The sequence below is a fragment of the Schistocerca cancellata genome, chromosome 6, assembly GCF_023864275.1.
Source record: "Schistocerca cancellata isolate TAMUIC-IGC-003103 chromosome 6, iqSchCanc2.1, whole genome shotgun sequence".
Lineage (NCBI taxonomy): Eukaryota > Metazoa > Arthropoda > Insecta > Orthoptera > Acrididae > Schistocerca > Schistocerca cancellata.
The window spans coordinates 205,343,854-205,360,286 of record NC_064631.1 but is presented as its reverse complement, the minus strand read 5'-3'; the positions used below and the strand labels follow the sequence as shown (position 1 = coordinate 205,360,286).

Here is a 16,433-nt window from a genome sequence, read left to right as displayed (position 1 = left end):
CTTTCATTTGCTAACTATGCCTACTAGTAGTTAGTGCCTTCTGTAGTTTGAATCTTTTATTTAGCTGGCAGTAGTGGCGCTCGCTGTTTGCAGTAGCTTCAGTAACGAAGATTTTTGTGAGGTAAGTGATTTGTGGAATGTACAGGTTAATGTTAGTCAGGGCCATTCTTTTGCAGGGATTTTTGAAAGTCAGATTGCGTTGCGCTAAATAATATTGTATGTCAGTTTAAGCACAGTCCTGTATAATTTTCTAAGGGGACGTTTCAAGCAATCACCCCACTATAAATATTCGTACTAAAGTAAACCTGTGTGAATTTTGCCATACTGATTAGCAGACATAAATTTAGTTCCAGTGCCCGCTTGCTAACACGAGTGAGGGATTTCCTTCAATTTCAGTAGTGTAGTGCACCAAGCAGGTGAGGTGCTGTTTATTCATATTTAAATTTGTTTGCATGGCTTCCTTTCTTGTTAAGAAAATTTTAGTGCTTTAAATTGCTTTTTTCGTTTTAATATTTAAATTTGCCGCGTGGTTATGCTATCAACTTGTCTAGCTCTTGCTCTAGTTTGGGTAAGTCAAAAGCTTTGCTTCTAAAGCAGCTAATTACTCAAAGCTCTGACGTGACTAAAGGCCCAACATATTTTATTCGCGTGCTTGGTTGTTATAGGCGCTTAATAGTTCTTGTGTTGTGGGAGTTATTATTAGTATGTGCAGAAACTGCGTTGATACAAGGCGTGTACTAGTAGTACCAACCGACCGCCCAGTGTGAAGATAATCAGCCGTGCTTGATGTTCACGTATTGTAAATGGGACTAGCCTACTTGCCACTGCATTTCTTAGCTAGCATGTAATTTGTTGATAACTGCGAGCATTTGTTTTCTTAAAATTTGCTGTAAAGTTGACGTAAAGAACTTCAAAACAGATGAAAGCTTTGAAAGTTCTGAAGTTGACGTGTTAATCTATAAAGTTATGTACTGTTTTTTGAGATCTGGTTTTATTGCATGGTCTTGCGTGGATATAAATGAAAACTGTCATGGTTTTGCAGCAAAGTACAGATTTGCCCAGAGTCCAACATACGACAGATCAAATTATAAGCCTTTGGATATGAAATAAATACGTTTCTTTGAAAAAAAAGTAGTGCTTAGTATTTCTCGTCTCAGTACCTCTCCTAATCCACAAGCTTGAAACTACCTGTTTGTTCCAAAATTAAGTGGTATCTGTCTGATTTAAACTGTGAGGAATAATTTAAATTGTAATACTTTCTATAGTACGCAACAAAATAAGACTATAAAACTATGAAACAAGTGCATTAATGTACTGGAAAATAAGTAAACGAGAGATAACCATGCACTGACTTGATGAAAATGAAGTATTAAAAGTTTGTCTTAGAACCGCTTCAGTTGCTGACGTTACATCTGAGTGTTTAACAACAGGAAAAGTTATAACAAAATGGTTCAAATGCCTCTAAGCACTATGGGACTTAACATCTGAGGTCATCAGTTCCCTAAATTTAGAACTACTTAAACCTAACTAACCTAATTACATCACACACATCCATACCCGAAGCAGGATTCGAACCTGCGACCGTAGCAGCAGCGCGGTTCCAGACTGAAGCGCCTAGAACTCGCTCGGCCACAGCGGCCGGCAAAGTTACAACCTAGTACTTATATATTTCATATTTCAGCTAGACGCTGTTAGTCTCCACATTGGTCAATGTAAATATTTATGCTACGAATTAAAATACTGTTTTCAGCCACGATAACTCTGCAGTAAATAGGACGATGTATTGCAGACTTTCAACGAGCGGTTGTGACTTTCTGTTGCTGGAAACGAAGAGGCCAGTGTACGTGCAGAACATTTTGAACCGGCTAATCGCATACGTTTCTGCATGCGTTATTTGGCGTAAATAGGTTGCCGCGCTCCATTCCGCACGAGGTCGTCGGAATTAACGATTAGCAACGACATCGCAAATCGAAAGTTAGTTCGTCCATGTTAATGGACTGTATTGCTGCTACTTCGTTTAGCAAATGCGTTGCAACTCGTTTAGTGAGTGCGTATAGCAGGTTTCGTCCATCGCAAAAGCTACGATCACTCAAATCTTCGGCAAAAAACTGCGAAATGACATGACTTTCCATTGTTTGCCTCTCATTTCACCGTCAAAAGTCGATTATTCCATATGCGGCCGTCCCCTGAGAGCTCCCCCCCCCCCCCTGTTTCTCACTCTCTCTCTCTCTCTCTCTCTCTCTCTCTCTCTCTCTCTGTCTCCCTCCGTGCGTGTGCGTATGCGAGTGCCTGTGTTATACGTCCGTAGAGTAAAATATTATTTCCAAAAACTAGTAATATCGAACTGGGGATGAATTTTGCATGAAACGGAAGCTGTAGGATAAAGGAGAATGCAATTACAACCCCAGAAGCTGAAACTAGGAACCTTTTAGTAGAGCTATGAAAACGTAACAATTTTTGCTGAACAGTTTTTCTTTATATATACTGCATCTGACTGATAAATACGTAATTAACCTCTTACGGAAGCTGACGTTTCATCAACGTTTAAGAAAAGAAAAATAAGTTTATTGGAAAAGTAGCCATTTCTCTGTTTGAGTTTACGATAACGCGTGATAGTAGTGCTTAACGCCTTTCTCTAACCAGAGTCGTGGGAACCTTTGTGACCAGGAAAGGAGTCTGCATTTTGCAGTAATCGGCACGCTTTGTGAATCTGTCTTCTCTCGCTTTGAGAGACTTTTGATATGCAGCGTCTTTGATGCGTCCGCAAAACTAACGATAGGTGGGTTTTAAATTTGTCGACTGTGGTCGTACTAACTGACACTCCTCTTATTATCAACAGACAAGCGAAACATTTGCTTCGGTCAGATTTGGCCTGCAAGGAATAATATGTCCGACACCCATTTCAGTGTACCTATATTAACAACTGTTTCCTAAAAACTATAACAGTGCGTGTTGACTTGCCGTTTCATAACCATGTGAGAACCGAGAACTTTATCATGTATCAGCTCACGCCAGCTAATTCTCTAAAGAAATTATTACTAAAGTAACGAGTGAGGGTTTTAGAATCGCCAATAGTGAGCGCTGTGTATATTTACGAGGTGCATTCAAGTTCTAAGGCCTCCGATTTATTTTCTCCGGACTGGAAAGAGATAGAAACATTCGCAGTGTTTTAAAATGAGGCCGCGTTCATTGTCAATACGTCCCAGAGATGGCAGCACTGTACGGCAGATGGAATTTTACCGCCAGCGGCGAGAATGAGAACTGTTTTAAATACTTAAAACGACGACGTTTTCCTTACTTGAACAGCGTGCAATCATTCGTTGTCTGAATTTGCGTGGTGTGAAACCGATTGAAATTCATCGACAGTTGAAGGAGACATGTGGTGATGGAGTTATGGATGTGTCGAAAGTGCGTTCATGGAAGCGACAGTTTAATAAAGGCAGAACATCGTGTGACAACAAACCGAAACAACCTCGGGCTCGCACAAGCCAGTCTGACGACATGATCCAGAAAGTGGAGAGAATTGTTTTGGAGGATCGCTGAATAACTGTGGAACAGATCGCCTCCAGAGTTGGCATTTCTGTGGGTTCTGTGCACACAATCCTGCATGACGACCTGAAAATGCGAAAAGTGTCATCCAGGTGAGAGCCACGAATGCTGACGGACGACCACATGGCTGCCCGTGTGGCATGTTGCCAAGCAATGTTGACGCGCAACGACAGCATGAATGGGACTTTCTTGTCGTCGGTTGTGATAATGGATGAGACGTGGATGCCATTTTTCAATCCAGAAACAAAGCGCCAGTCAGCTCAATGGAAGCACACAGGTTCACCGCCACCAAAAAAGTTTCGGGTAACCGCCAGTGCTGAAAAAATGATGGTGTCCATGTTCTGGGACAGCGAGGGCGTAATCCTTACCCATTGTGTTCCAAAGGGCACTACGGTAACAGGTGCATCCTAAGAAAATGTTTTGAAGAACGAATTCCTTCCAGCACTGCAACAAAAACGTCCGGGAAGGGATGCGCGTGTGCTGTTTCACCAAGACAACGCACCCGCACATCGAGCTAACGTTACGCAACAGTTTCTTCGTGATAACAACTTTGAAGTGATTCCTCATGCTCCCTACTCACCTGACTTGGCTCCTAGTGACTTTTGACTTTTTCCAACAATGAAAGACACTCTCCGTGGCCGCACATTTACCAGCCGTGCTGCTATTGCCTCAGCGATTTTGCAGTGGTCAAAACAGACTCCTAAAGAAGCCTTCGCCGCTGCCATGGAATCATGGCGTCAGCGTTGTGAAAAATGTGTGCGTCTGCAGGGCGATTACATCGAGAAGTAACGCCAGTTTCATCGATTTCGGATGAGTAGTTAATTAGAAAAAAAATCGGAGGCCTTAAAACTTGAATGCACCTCGTACCTCACATATTTCAAATCAGCCTCACTACACCGCTGTGTGGAAGCCACTATGTCTTCTTTCATCTCCGAATGTAAATTTATGTTCTATGCTGGCTTCTGTCTGTACGTAGGGGCTAGTCTCAGGAAGTACTGTAAGGATTTTCATCTGGTTTAGGCTAAAGGATAAACTGATTCACAACGAAGGTTTGCGTATACAGGATTTATTTATACATAATGGAAACTGACATTGCCCTCTAGCAGCACATACGCCACAGCTCGAGATACGGACCACGGATTTAACACTGTTTTCTTAACATAGCATACATCCGTCAGTCAGGTGGACTTCCTTAAGAAGCGATTCGTGGTTCGGATTCCTTGTCAAACTGTAGGTCTCATTTTCCAAGAGCCGAACCGAAGCTGGGACCGCCTCTTAGACTGCGCATATTGCGGCAGAGTGTTCGTAAGTGCCTAATAACGCTCCTGTGTGCTCCATTGGGCATCAGTAATAATGGAAAACGAGAAAAGCCGACAAACGAGCGAAACATTTCCTTTGGTGTACTGACACTGCGCCCACCTTGTTCGTTGGTGCACAGAGCGGCGCCGTCTGATGCCCACACCGCATCTCAGCCCTGCGCCGAAACTCTTTTTTCCTGATTGTACTGCTCAACAGCATTGTCATGGGTGTACAGTCTGCGTCAAAAGTAGCGTCCTTTTAACCCTCGAGCTGGCGCGCCGTTTTTCATAACACGAACGAGCGCGCGGCGCACTTTATACACATGAAAAGAATAGGTTTCCTTATGTTACCAAGGTAAGTCATGTATGATCAAGATCACAGTTTAATCTTAGTTTATCTCAACAACGAGAAAGTAAACTTACAGTCGTGAGTAACTAATGTATGCTGTAGTACAGTAGTGCTGTGTGAGCCCTTTTCCGCATTATGCAACAAATTATTAGTTAAGTCTTAAAATTTGCATTCTCTTTCCGCGTTAGGCATGTTCCGCTCTATACGAAATATTAGTGTGTAATAGTGTATTGAATGCTTCAAGACTGAAATACTTGTACGCTTTGGGGAGATTTCCGAAATATCCACATTCCGCTTTGATCAAGTTTTACTCTATCATCATTCTGTCTTTCTCACTTGTTTGTCCTCTTCTACCCATGTCCTGTTCCTGCTCCATTACATTATGAAAACATTTCTATACATTTCTCTTGTATTCTCAGCGCCAGATTTGCACCTGGTGGCCTAATTTGGTGCTAACTTTTTCCCTGTGTAAATCGGTTCCTCATTAGCGCATTAGAATGCATAACAAACTTTGCTGACATGCGATAATTACAGCCGACACTGGCAATCTATGAGTAGATTTTTGGACAACATGGTTGTGGAGAGAAGCAGCGATTAGTATGATTAATCAATAATTAAAGAACAGTCTTAATCGCATTTATTATTGTTATAATACCGCCAACCGGTTTCAACCCGGCGTAGGGGTCATCTTCTGGGCGTTTACACATTGGTCGACTGCTGGTGGTGTCACTCCTGTCTACATAGTTTCCTGCCGTTATGTAGACACGAGTGTCTACATAACGGCAGGAAACTATGTAGACAGGAGTGACACCACCAGCAGTCGACCAATGGTGTAAACGGCCAGAAGATGACCCGTACGCCGGGTGGAAACCGGTTGACGGTATTATAACAATAATAAGTGCGATTAAGACTGTTCTTGAATTATTAATCTATGAGTAGCTGCACTTTCATAGTAAACGCACGGTAACAGAAGTACAGCCTCACTGTTTTTCGTTCATGGGTCAAAATTTAATATAGAAAGAGAATATTTAAATATCAGGGTGTTGATACTGAGTCAAACCAATCATGTACTCAGATTAAACTTGAAGAAAAATTAGAAATCTTTCAAAAGTGAATGGCAACAGCTCTCCATAAATCAACTAAGTTATGTGGGTGATGGTACACTGTGCATCATCAGTATATCCCACTCCAGTCTTCCTGTTCTAGACCATACTTCTCCTGTACCATTGTCTCTTTCATGTGCTCATTATGCAAGGTGTAAGTTGGAGGACATTGTTAATAAGACCGCCTAAACCGCTAAATAAATTTATTTACTTGTTACATCGTTTCTGCTACAGGCGTCATCAGATATCAAAACACTTTGAACTGGTGAAACAAGGTTCAGTGTTAGTATTAAAATGCCTAATCGAAGGTTCAATGTTTTTTTTTTATCTCTGATGGCGAAAGTAGCATAGAAATTTATTTAGGGATCTAGAGGGTTTTGTACACACAACATTTGCAATGATCGCAGCCTCATACAGGGAAAAATACTTTTGCTAACTTTCATGAATCGTGAGATCTTGTAAGTATTTATGGAAATCAGCTCTTTTCTTGTAGAGTTTCCCATTGGAGTTGGTCGAACAGCATTTATGTCCACTTGTGAAACATGAAAGACTGCATGTCTGCAGATGTAAACTACGAACCTGGCATTTTCTTATCCATAATATCTGTATTTATAACTGCTTGTGTGCTATAAGCGAAAGATTCATTGCAAACTGTACAGGTATAACTGACCGGGCTGGAACTGTGCACACATTCTGGACTCGCCTTCTGGAGGAGGACCGTTCAAATCCATTTCCAGTCATCAAGATTTATGTTTCCCGCGATTACCACAAGTCACTCCAGGCAGCTGCCTGGATGGTTGCTTTGAAAAGGGCACGGCATTCTTATATAATCCGTACTTCTGCTCCGTCTCTAATGACATTTTTTTGAGTGGTCGTCATCTTCTAAACTTCCTTCCCTCCTTTCTGGAAAATAATATTTATACATTTAAAATTTCACTCGTTTCGAAACATTGCGTCATGTTCCAGCCGCTAATGAAATGGGTTCCGGGGAAAAATAGGTCAAGGAACAATACCGACTCCACAACATGTTGCGCCACGAGCTCTACTTTCGTTAATCAAGTAGCACATAAAACAATAATCCAGCGGACACAGCTAGAGAGATTTGATAAGCAAATGTTTTTGTGCCTTCTACGAGCTCATGTCAAAATGAAATAGCAAATAAATTTCAGGCAGCAGAATAAGATTCAACAAATCCTATTCTTTGGGATATTTCATGTTTAGCATACACGAAAACAAAAAAACTGTCACACGAAATATTGGGTGCCCATACGTCCTCATTAAAAAAACTATTATTACACACAGTACGTTTCACACGAAGAGGAGAAGCAACTAGAATCTAATGGTTATATCGCTCATTTGATTTTTAAGACGGATGCCAAATCTCCGTTTTAAAATTACAAGTGTCGAATAGGACTTCATCGACATTGGCAGACGATATAATCATGTTTACTGAATAGAAGTGACCGAGCGAGATGACGGAGTTGTTATCACACTGGACCTGCATTCGGCAGGACGATAGTTCAAACACGCGTGCGGTCATCTTGATTTGGGTTTCCCCTGATTTCCTTAAATCGCTTCAGGTAAATGCCGCGATGGTTCCTGTAAAAGGGCACGGCCGACTTCCTTCCACACCCTTCCCTAATCTGATGGGACCGACGACCTCACTGTTTGGTCTTCTACCCCGAATCAACCTATTGCATCGAAATGAACTCCGGCGTCTTACACTATACAGAACGTGCAAGTATTGTAACTAAAGGTGATGCTCTCCGTAACCGATCGCGTGAATGTGAGTATATCATAGTTACAGAGCATAGTATGATCGATGAATATTACCCTCTAACAACAACTGAAAATTAAAATTTCAGAGATCTTCTAATTTGCATGTTCAAAATCCGGACAGTTATGCCCAATACGTATAATGGATTCTAACTTGCTGAAAATGCATATCTTCGCGACATGGATGAAAGATATTCACAGCTGAGAACAAGTCCTGTGTCGACAAGTATGCAAAGTTGGTTCAAATGGTTTTGAGCACTATGGGACTTAAAATCTGAGGTCATCAGTCCCATGGACCTTAGAACTACTTAAACCTAACTAACCTAAGAACATCACACACATCCATGCCCAAGGTAGGATTCGAACTTGCGACCGTAGCTGTCGCCCGGTTCCAGACTGAAGCGCCTAGAACAGCTCGGCCACACCGGCCGGCTGTATGTAAAGTGTCCCTGTGGGAATGGTAATTTTTCAGGATTAAGAGAGAAACGATCAATCTAAGCTAAGAAATCTGGTAAACGTGGGCTCTAAAATGCCAACCTTAACAGCTATGAGGTCTTCTTTATCTCTGACACTGTAAAAAAAAATTAAAAAAACTCTTGTTTTGGAAGCTTTTTGCTTTCCATATTTTGACAGTTAACAGTATGGACTAGAGCAAGATAAAAAGTCCAGTAAATCTGGCCTGTAACTTGTCTAACTTGAATTATGAGCACTTGTTCATCTCTACTATTAAGAAACACATCTCGTCTACTGAACAAGTGCTAATAGCCCTTTATGCATTTTAGAACTCATATTTACCTGATTTTTGTCTCGAATGATCGGTTCTGTCAGATCCCTGAATACAGACCATTCCTCCTGGGACACACTGTAACTTGTTAGTATAGACGTGAAGATGATGGTAATGAGTCAGTGTCATGCTAAAGCAATGCGTCTCAGCGTTTATTGAGCCGGGTATACTAGACTGGTAGGCTTGTGCCCTGGTTCTGCTTCGGTCTCTAACACTATTTTAACTAGTGAACGCAGTAATCTCCTGCAGGGCAAACAGCGACCGTTCGAAAGTAATGTGAAGATGAAACACCGCATGTCTCGTATTATTTGCTTGTTTTAATTACTAATTTCGTTCATTCTTACAAGTTTATGACAGCAAATGTACGAATCAGAATGGATATAAGTTGAGATTCTCTTTGGCGGCGATTTGGTTGGGCTTAGGAAAGGTAAAGTAGCCATAGAGTCAGTTCTCGACTTTGTCTTGCTTCATAATGGAAGCAACATTTCAATAAACCTTTATAAGGTCTGCCAGCCTAGAAGAAGTTTTCGACGACGTAAAATCGTGCAAAATGTTCTAAATTCTCAGAAAAAATGGCCTAAAATATTGGGAAAGACGAGTAACTTACGATCTATAAGAACCAATAAGAAAAAATAAAAATAGAAGATCTAGAACGAAGTGCGTCGGTTAGAAAAGGATACAATCTTTCCCCTGTTCCGTTCAGTGTCTACATCGAAGAAGCCATCACAGAGTAAAAGGGAGGTTCAGGAGTAGAATTAAAGGGCGAAGTAAAAAAAAACACCAATGTGTAGTTTGGTAAGTGACATTTCTATCCGAAAGCTACAGCAGTCTACTGAGCGTAGATTACGGATCAAGAATAAACTGTAGAAAGACGAAAGTAAAGCGGAATGCCGTAACTGAGAATAATGAGAAATTTACCAGCAGTATTACAACATTTGTTATTCGGCTCCAGAGCCACTTTCAAGTGAGCTAGCTCCTACAAAACCATTAATGTATGTTCCACAGATTGTAGAAGAGGAGCTGTCTTGAAAGCAAAGTGAAATGAAATGATCGTCTGGCATTGCTGGGCGAGAGGTCCCATTCGGGTTCGGCCGCCAGGTGCAAGTCTTCTTTCAGTCGGCGCCACATTGGGCGACTTGCGGCCGATGATGAGGACGAAATGATGATGAGGACAACACAACACCCAGTCCATGAGCGGAGAAAATCTCGAACCCGGCCGGGAATCGAACCAGAGCCCAGTGCATGGGAGACAAGCACGTTGCCACACAGCTAAGCCGGCGGACTGAAAAAAAACTGCACACATTTACGCTTCCGCACTTGATAGGCCGATTTAAATGTCTCTGTACTTAAAATTAACCACCCATATGATTGTGATAAACCTTATTACCAGTGTGATATTTAATTTTGTCAGGCAGAACTGTTGAATGTGTTATTCTCGGATCTATCGAGATTCACGTTGTGTCTGCTCCGTAAAATTTCTTTGAGACTACCGCGCGTTTTATTCTGTTGGTAACTTTTGATTTCTGCTGACAAGTAGCAACTGCCGGCAGTACCGAGAGGTAACCACCTCATGGTGCCAAGCACTTACCTCGAAGAAATGCTGTGAAAGTAAATATCTTATATTCAGCCTGTGATGTCAGTCCCATTAAAATCTTTCTAGGCGTTCTGCAGTGTCACCTTATCAAATATTTCATTGTCAAAACATCCAGGTTTTCCATCATATTATAATGGCCCCCTCAATACATTATAATACGAACTGTCAGCACAAGCAGAAGAGAAATTATGGTGTTGTGGAACTAACAACGTAAATCGGCCACAGACCCGAGAGCCGTACGTAACTTTAAGTTATTACCCGCGATGGTGGTCTGTCGAACCAAATTTGAGGACGTTATTCCTTAGTTTTATTACTATAATCAAGGGAGTAGACTGTCACACTCCCCTCCTGACACTTCTACACACACTTTTGTTACACATCTGTATTCTAGCTCTTCTCGAAAACATTCTGTGCATAATGAGAAGAACTTAGTAATATATGCAAAACAGTGACAGTAGTAAGCATGAACTACCTTCATTACAGCAGACATTTGATTGAATGTGTTCTTTTATATTACCGCACAATGGTGTAAATAGTGCATTCAAAAATGGCTCTGAGCACTATGGGGCTTAACTTCTGATGTCATCAGTCCCTTGGAACTTAGAACTATTTAAACCTAACTAACCTAAGGGCATCACACACACATCCATGCCCGAGGCAGGATTCGATCTTGCGACCGTAGCGGTCACGCGGTTCCAGACAGAAGAGCCTAGAGCCTCTCGACAACTCCGGCCGGTTCGGTCTTTGGTCTCAGTTATAGCCGGTCGTCTCTATTTTTACTAATAACCGGGTACAAAACTAGTACGGCAGTTTGTCGTAGCAGTGGTGCTAAAATGGTTGCTTTCGAAATAAAACATTTTTAAAAACGAGTGAAATTTATTAATACAGTTCCCATTTCTTTGAAATATTAGGTTATTGTAGAAAAAGGTAAGAGCTACTAGTGTTATTTTACTAACAACCGTGACAGACATCAGCAACAAACATATGCCATAAATTCGGTACAGCATTGCTGAGACAATATCATACCTGTCAAGGTTTACTAACCGTAAGCGGTGATGCTTTCATTTTATGGCTTGTTAGGAGTACCTAAAAATTATTTATCGTTGGGAGGATGTTCTGTGGTTCCTGAAGGACTGGTATCGTCTTTGAATGATATTGTTTCAAATGGAATGAGTAGACTTACAGATCAGCACGTTATAGGACAAGTATTTATGAACAGACTGGACACTAAATATTGACCAATGCATTTATTCAGTACTGAAGCATTCAATATTTTCTGCTGATTGATTACGGTACTATCTAAACAGCTCATTTGAATTTTTTGAAAGAGCGTATTTAGTTTTGTCATCCAAAAATCATTGTATTCAAATTCTAGCGAATAATAAATAAATATATTTGAGTACAAAAGGAGATTTTTCATTTGAAATAATAAAAGAAAAACAACGCTACAAATTTTACACAAAAGCTTATTATTTTTCTGTTATTTCTATGAAATACTGAAAGACAAATGATATTAAAGCAACAGCAATACATCAGAGACTTAAAAATTCATCCATTGTTAAAGTGAAAGTAGAAATAGACGATATGCTGTCCTTGTCTACATAGTAATCATTTTTCTGTTTGTAGCCCTTGGAAACGTACAGCACAAAATGAAAAACAAAGTGCTTGAAACTTAGTTTTAACCTGTCAGCATTGACTATTCGTTATGCCAAAATGTTTGTACGATCCTCGACTACAACATGACTTTAGAGCAGAATTCCAAAGAATCAGAATCAATAGGAGCATAGTGGTGCCCCTTTTTGTACTACTAAACCCTTCATTACTTTTCGAGAAAAGCAGTGAACAGTGTACAGACTATGTTACGCTATGTTTACCTATTTTATCTGATACTTTGATTCTATATGTCTTGAAAGGTATAGTGTAAAAGCCTTAGAGGGTCTTAGAATTTTCCAGTCTTTGTACGATTCTACGTTTATTACATTAGATAACAGCAATACAAATCATAAATCGGTTATTTCACAAACCGGATATTTTCAGTGGTTTTAACACTCAGTTAAACTGAAGATGAAAAATTACAGGTGTAATAGTAAACCGGTTGTTCCATCGATAATCATCGAGTGCGCACGGAGGCTTTCCGGCAGTCGTTCTTCCCGTGAACCATACGCAACTGGAACAGGAAAGGGAGGTAATGGCAGTGGCACGTAAATTGCCCTACGCCACACACCGTTGGGTGGCTTGCGGAGTATATATATAGCTGTAGATGTAGTTGTATATCCCTATTGCAGAGTCTGCGTGAATCTTATCCAGTTTGCTTTGACTTGCGCAGCAATCCAATCCTTGAAATGAAAATCTTTAATAACAGCACGTAACTCGGTTTCTCCGTTTTCAATCGCAGCCGACACACTGATCAGTTCATACGGCTGTCAACAATTAACTGTACGCCGTACATTGTGGAAGTTCCTAACACGATCCGTGGAGCAATCAAGTTCACCAGCCATAAATTCGCAAGAAAAATGTTCCATTCTTTCATGGAAATTTTCTGTACTTATCAAACCATATAGATGTAGATGCGTAGTGACCTTGTACAGCCTTGCCAAGACGTAACAAACAGACGAGAAAGGGAGAATTGATTGGCCATAATATTATAGACACTTTACTTCTAGTTCTAATACCACCTTCTGTATGAATATACGATGCTCATCTTTAAATTAGCTGTATGGTTACGAGTTTTGGCTATAAAATAACGGGACTATTGCTGTAAAACATTTTATTTGAAAGACATACATACTTTGTGTCACCCTAATGTCTCACCTCTGCCATCCCTAATATGGATCATGCAATTTTTCCCATGGAAGGAAACAGGGCTGGAAGTGTTCCTTTTAGAGCTTCTTGATCACACGTGCCGCATTTTCTTTCGTTGCTTCAGCGGACAAAAATGTTGATCTTTTTAATGCTGAAGTGACATTTGGGAACAGATAGAAGTCACATGAAACCAGTTCAGGCGAATAAGGTAGATAGTCGCACACTGGCCTGTTGACTTCGCTAGAAACGTCTAAACAAACAATGCGACATGAGCTGGTGCCTTGTCTCGCTGCAGAATCCATTACTTATTCTTGTATAAAATGGTTCAAATGGCTCTGAGCACTATGGGACTTAACTTCTGAGGTCATCAGTCCCCTAGAACAGAACTACTTAAACCTAACTAACCTAAGGACATCACACACATCCATGCCCGAGGCAGGAATTGAACCTGCGACCGTAGCGGTCGCGCGGTTCCAGACTGTAGTGCCTAAAACCACTCGGGCACTCCGGCCGGCTATTCTTGTACAGTTCGGGTCGTATTTTTCTTATTTTCTGAATAAGTTGAGCAAGAACCTCAAAACAGTAATGTTAATTACTAGTGTGCCCTTCGCAAAAACAGTGAAAATAAACGATTCCATTACTGCCGAAAAAAAAGCTATCATCATCACTTTGAACATTGATTTGCTCCTGCGAAGTTTTATCGGTCTCGGTGAAGTTGAGCGCTTCGAGTGCATGAATTGGGTCTTAGTTTCTAGACCAGGGAAAAACCAAGATACATGATATGATATCACTCTTTCCAAAAAATTAGAATCAATTTCAATCATACTGGAAGCGTCAGTACAAACATTTATACGAGATTTTTTTTTGTTTTTTTTTTTTTTTTTTGTTTGTTTGATCGTGAGCCTTTTTGACGTCAGTTTCGCACACACTTTTCTAGTCATAAATTGGTTATGAGGAATTTGTCTTATGCATTCTTCCCAAGTCACATACTCAAACGATGGTCAGAACGAATCAGATAACTTATATTTCCGATATTTTCTAACCTTTTATATGTTGAAAGACATCTCGGGATTCAGCTATTTTCACCGACTTCTAAGCGATATCTGAAACGCTTGGACCACTCATAAAACTCGCGTACGTGATAAACAGTTTTCACCATACATTTCTTTTAGTAAAAGATAGCTTTCAGTAGCAGATTTTCCAACTTTCACTTGAAACGTCATGACAATTCGTCGCTCTGTTATTGCACTTATCATTTTTCCGGCTGATCAGAATAACAGCAAAACACTGGGAATGTAAATACATTAACTGCTAGTGCCAACTGATTTAAATCAGTGGGGATGAAAATTTGTGCCGAATTGGTACTCGAACCCAGGTATCCTGCTTACAAGGTAGATGTTCTGAGTACAACGCCATCTGGATACAGTGGTCATCGAAACTGTTCGGAGTACCCTAGCAGGCCGTCTGTGTCAGACCAAATTCTTAAATCATCCACATACTACTGATGCAATGTCCCTTATCCATTATCCTTATTATTCGCGGGATTTCACCGATTCCTGTAAGAGTTCGAGCTTTCTATGCACCTGTACTGGAGGGATGATTGACCGTTCTCCCTTGTTCCTTGGGGAATTCCTGAAAGAATCGCAACCACTGTAAATAAATACATAAGGTATTTACATATATTAGCACCAAGCGAGAATTGATTTAAGTCAAAGAGGAAAGTTCAGTATCTGCGCCGGACAAAGAATCGAATGCGGGGCATAGGAGGCGTGCTAGGGTAATAAGTGCAGTGGTGTTGACCACAGTGTCCGGATGGAGAGGTGTTCAGTGAACAGCCCCAGTAAGCAGAAAATCCAGGGTCGAATCACGGTCTGGCACAAATTTTCAGATTTCCCCATTGATATGAATCGCTGCCTACGGTCAGGTAATATCTTTAATTCCTTCGCATCTTAATCCACAGTGGCTGCAGTATCAATTCTGCAGTATCAGTGACTGTTCTTTGTGGCACGGACGTGTCCGAAAGAACAGACACCACACATAAAACGTAACAGCTCTGAGACATACCTATTGCAAATATCATATGTATGCTGATGACCTTCAGTTGTATCTAAATGCGAAACCAAGCAATCTTAAGAAAACTATGGAAAATTTCAATACTGACCTCGATGCACTATCAAAATGGGCACCGGACATAGGACTACAACTAAACCCATCTAAGACCCAAGCGGTACTTGTTGGTCACTCTAAGCTCATTAGCCCAAAACATCGGGAATCCGTACCATCTCTTATCCTAAATGGAACAAATATTAACTTCTCTCCCTCAGCAAAGAGTGGGAGTAATAATAAGAACACGTAAGTGCACAGTGCCAAAAAGGCATCAGCATCCTTTCATGTCCTACAAAAATACAAAAAACTCTTTCCTTTCGATCTGAAAAAGAAATTAGTACAAACGCTTATACTCCAAATCATTGACTACAGCGATATTATCCTAGAGGGCCTCTCTCAGGAAAATTGGCGACGTCTGGAACTGGTCATGAATGCCTGCGTCCGATATATCTGCGACGTGCGACTTTTTGATCACATTTCACCAGCAGATGCAAAATTGTCCTGGCTGCGTGCAGACAGATGCAGAGATTTCCATACACTCTGTCTCATCTACTGCCTTATAAATGTACACTGACCCTCATATCTCTCCTCTTCCTTAACGCTTATGTCGGAACAACATGACAGAAACACATGTCATAATAAAATCCTCTCTGTTCCGATGCATCGCTCAGTCACCTTCTTCAAGTCCTTTACAGTATCGGGAGCCCGACTCTGTAATAACCTCCCTCGTTATGTTAGAGAACTTAAAAACATGTTCGGCTTCAAAAAACAGTTAATGACGTATCTACTTACGCAACAGTAATGCCTTCCTCTGTACATGAATGCACTTCACCTCATTACTTCCCTCTTTCCCCCTCCTTAAATCTCCCTGCCCAGAAACTCGCTGTACTAGCAAACATCTAATTTACACACCAAGATATTAATGTACATCTGCAGAAATCTTCATTGCTATTGCCAATTTTTCTCATGTTTATCATTATTATTTGATTTTTTTTACTGTTATTATTTTTGCTTTTATCATAATTTTTATGTATAGCACCTGTTGTAAAAATACTGCTAGCATTTACTTTAT

The 16,433-nt window shown here is 40.7% G+C and overlaps 1 protein-coding gene across 1 annotated transcript in view; it reads right to left on the bottom strand.

Moving 5' to 3' along the window:
* LOC126088250 (irregular chiasm C-roughest protein) overlaps positions 1–16,433 on the bottom strand; it is a 379,377-nt gene that overhangs the window by 120,549 nt on the left and 242,395 nt on the right. The window lies entirely within an intron of this gene.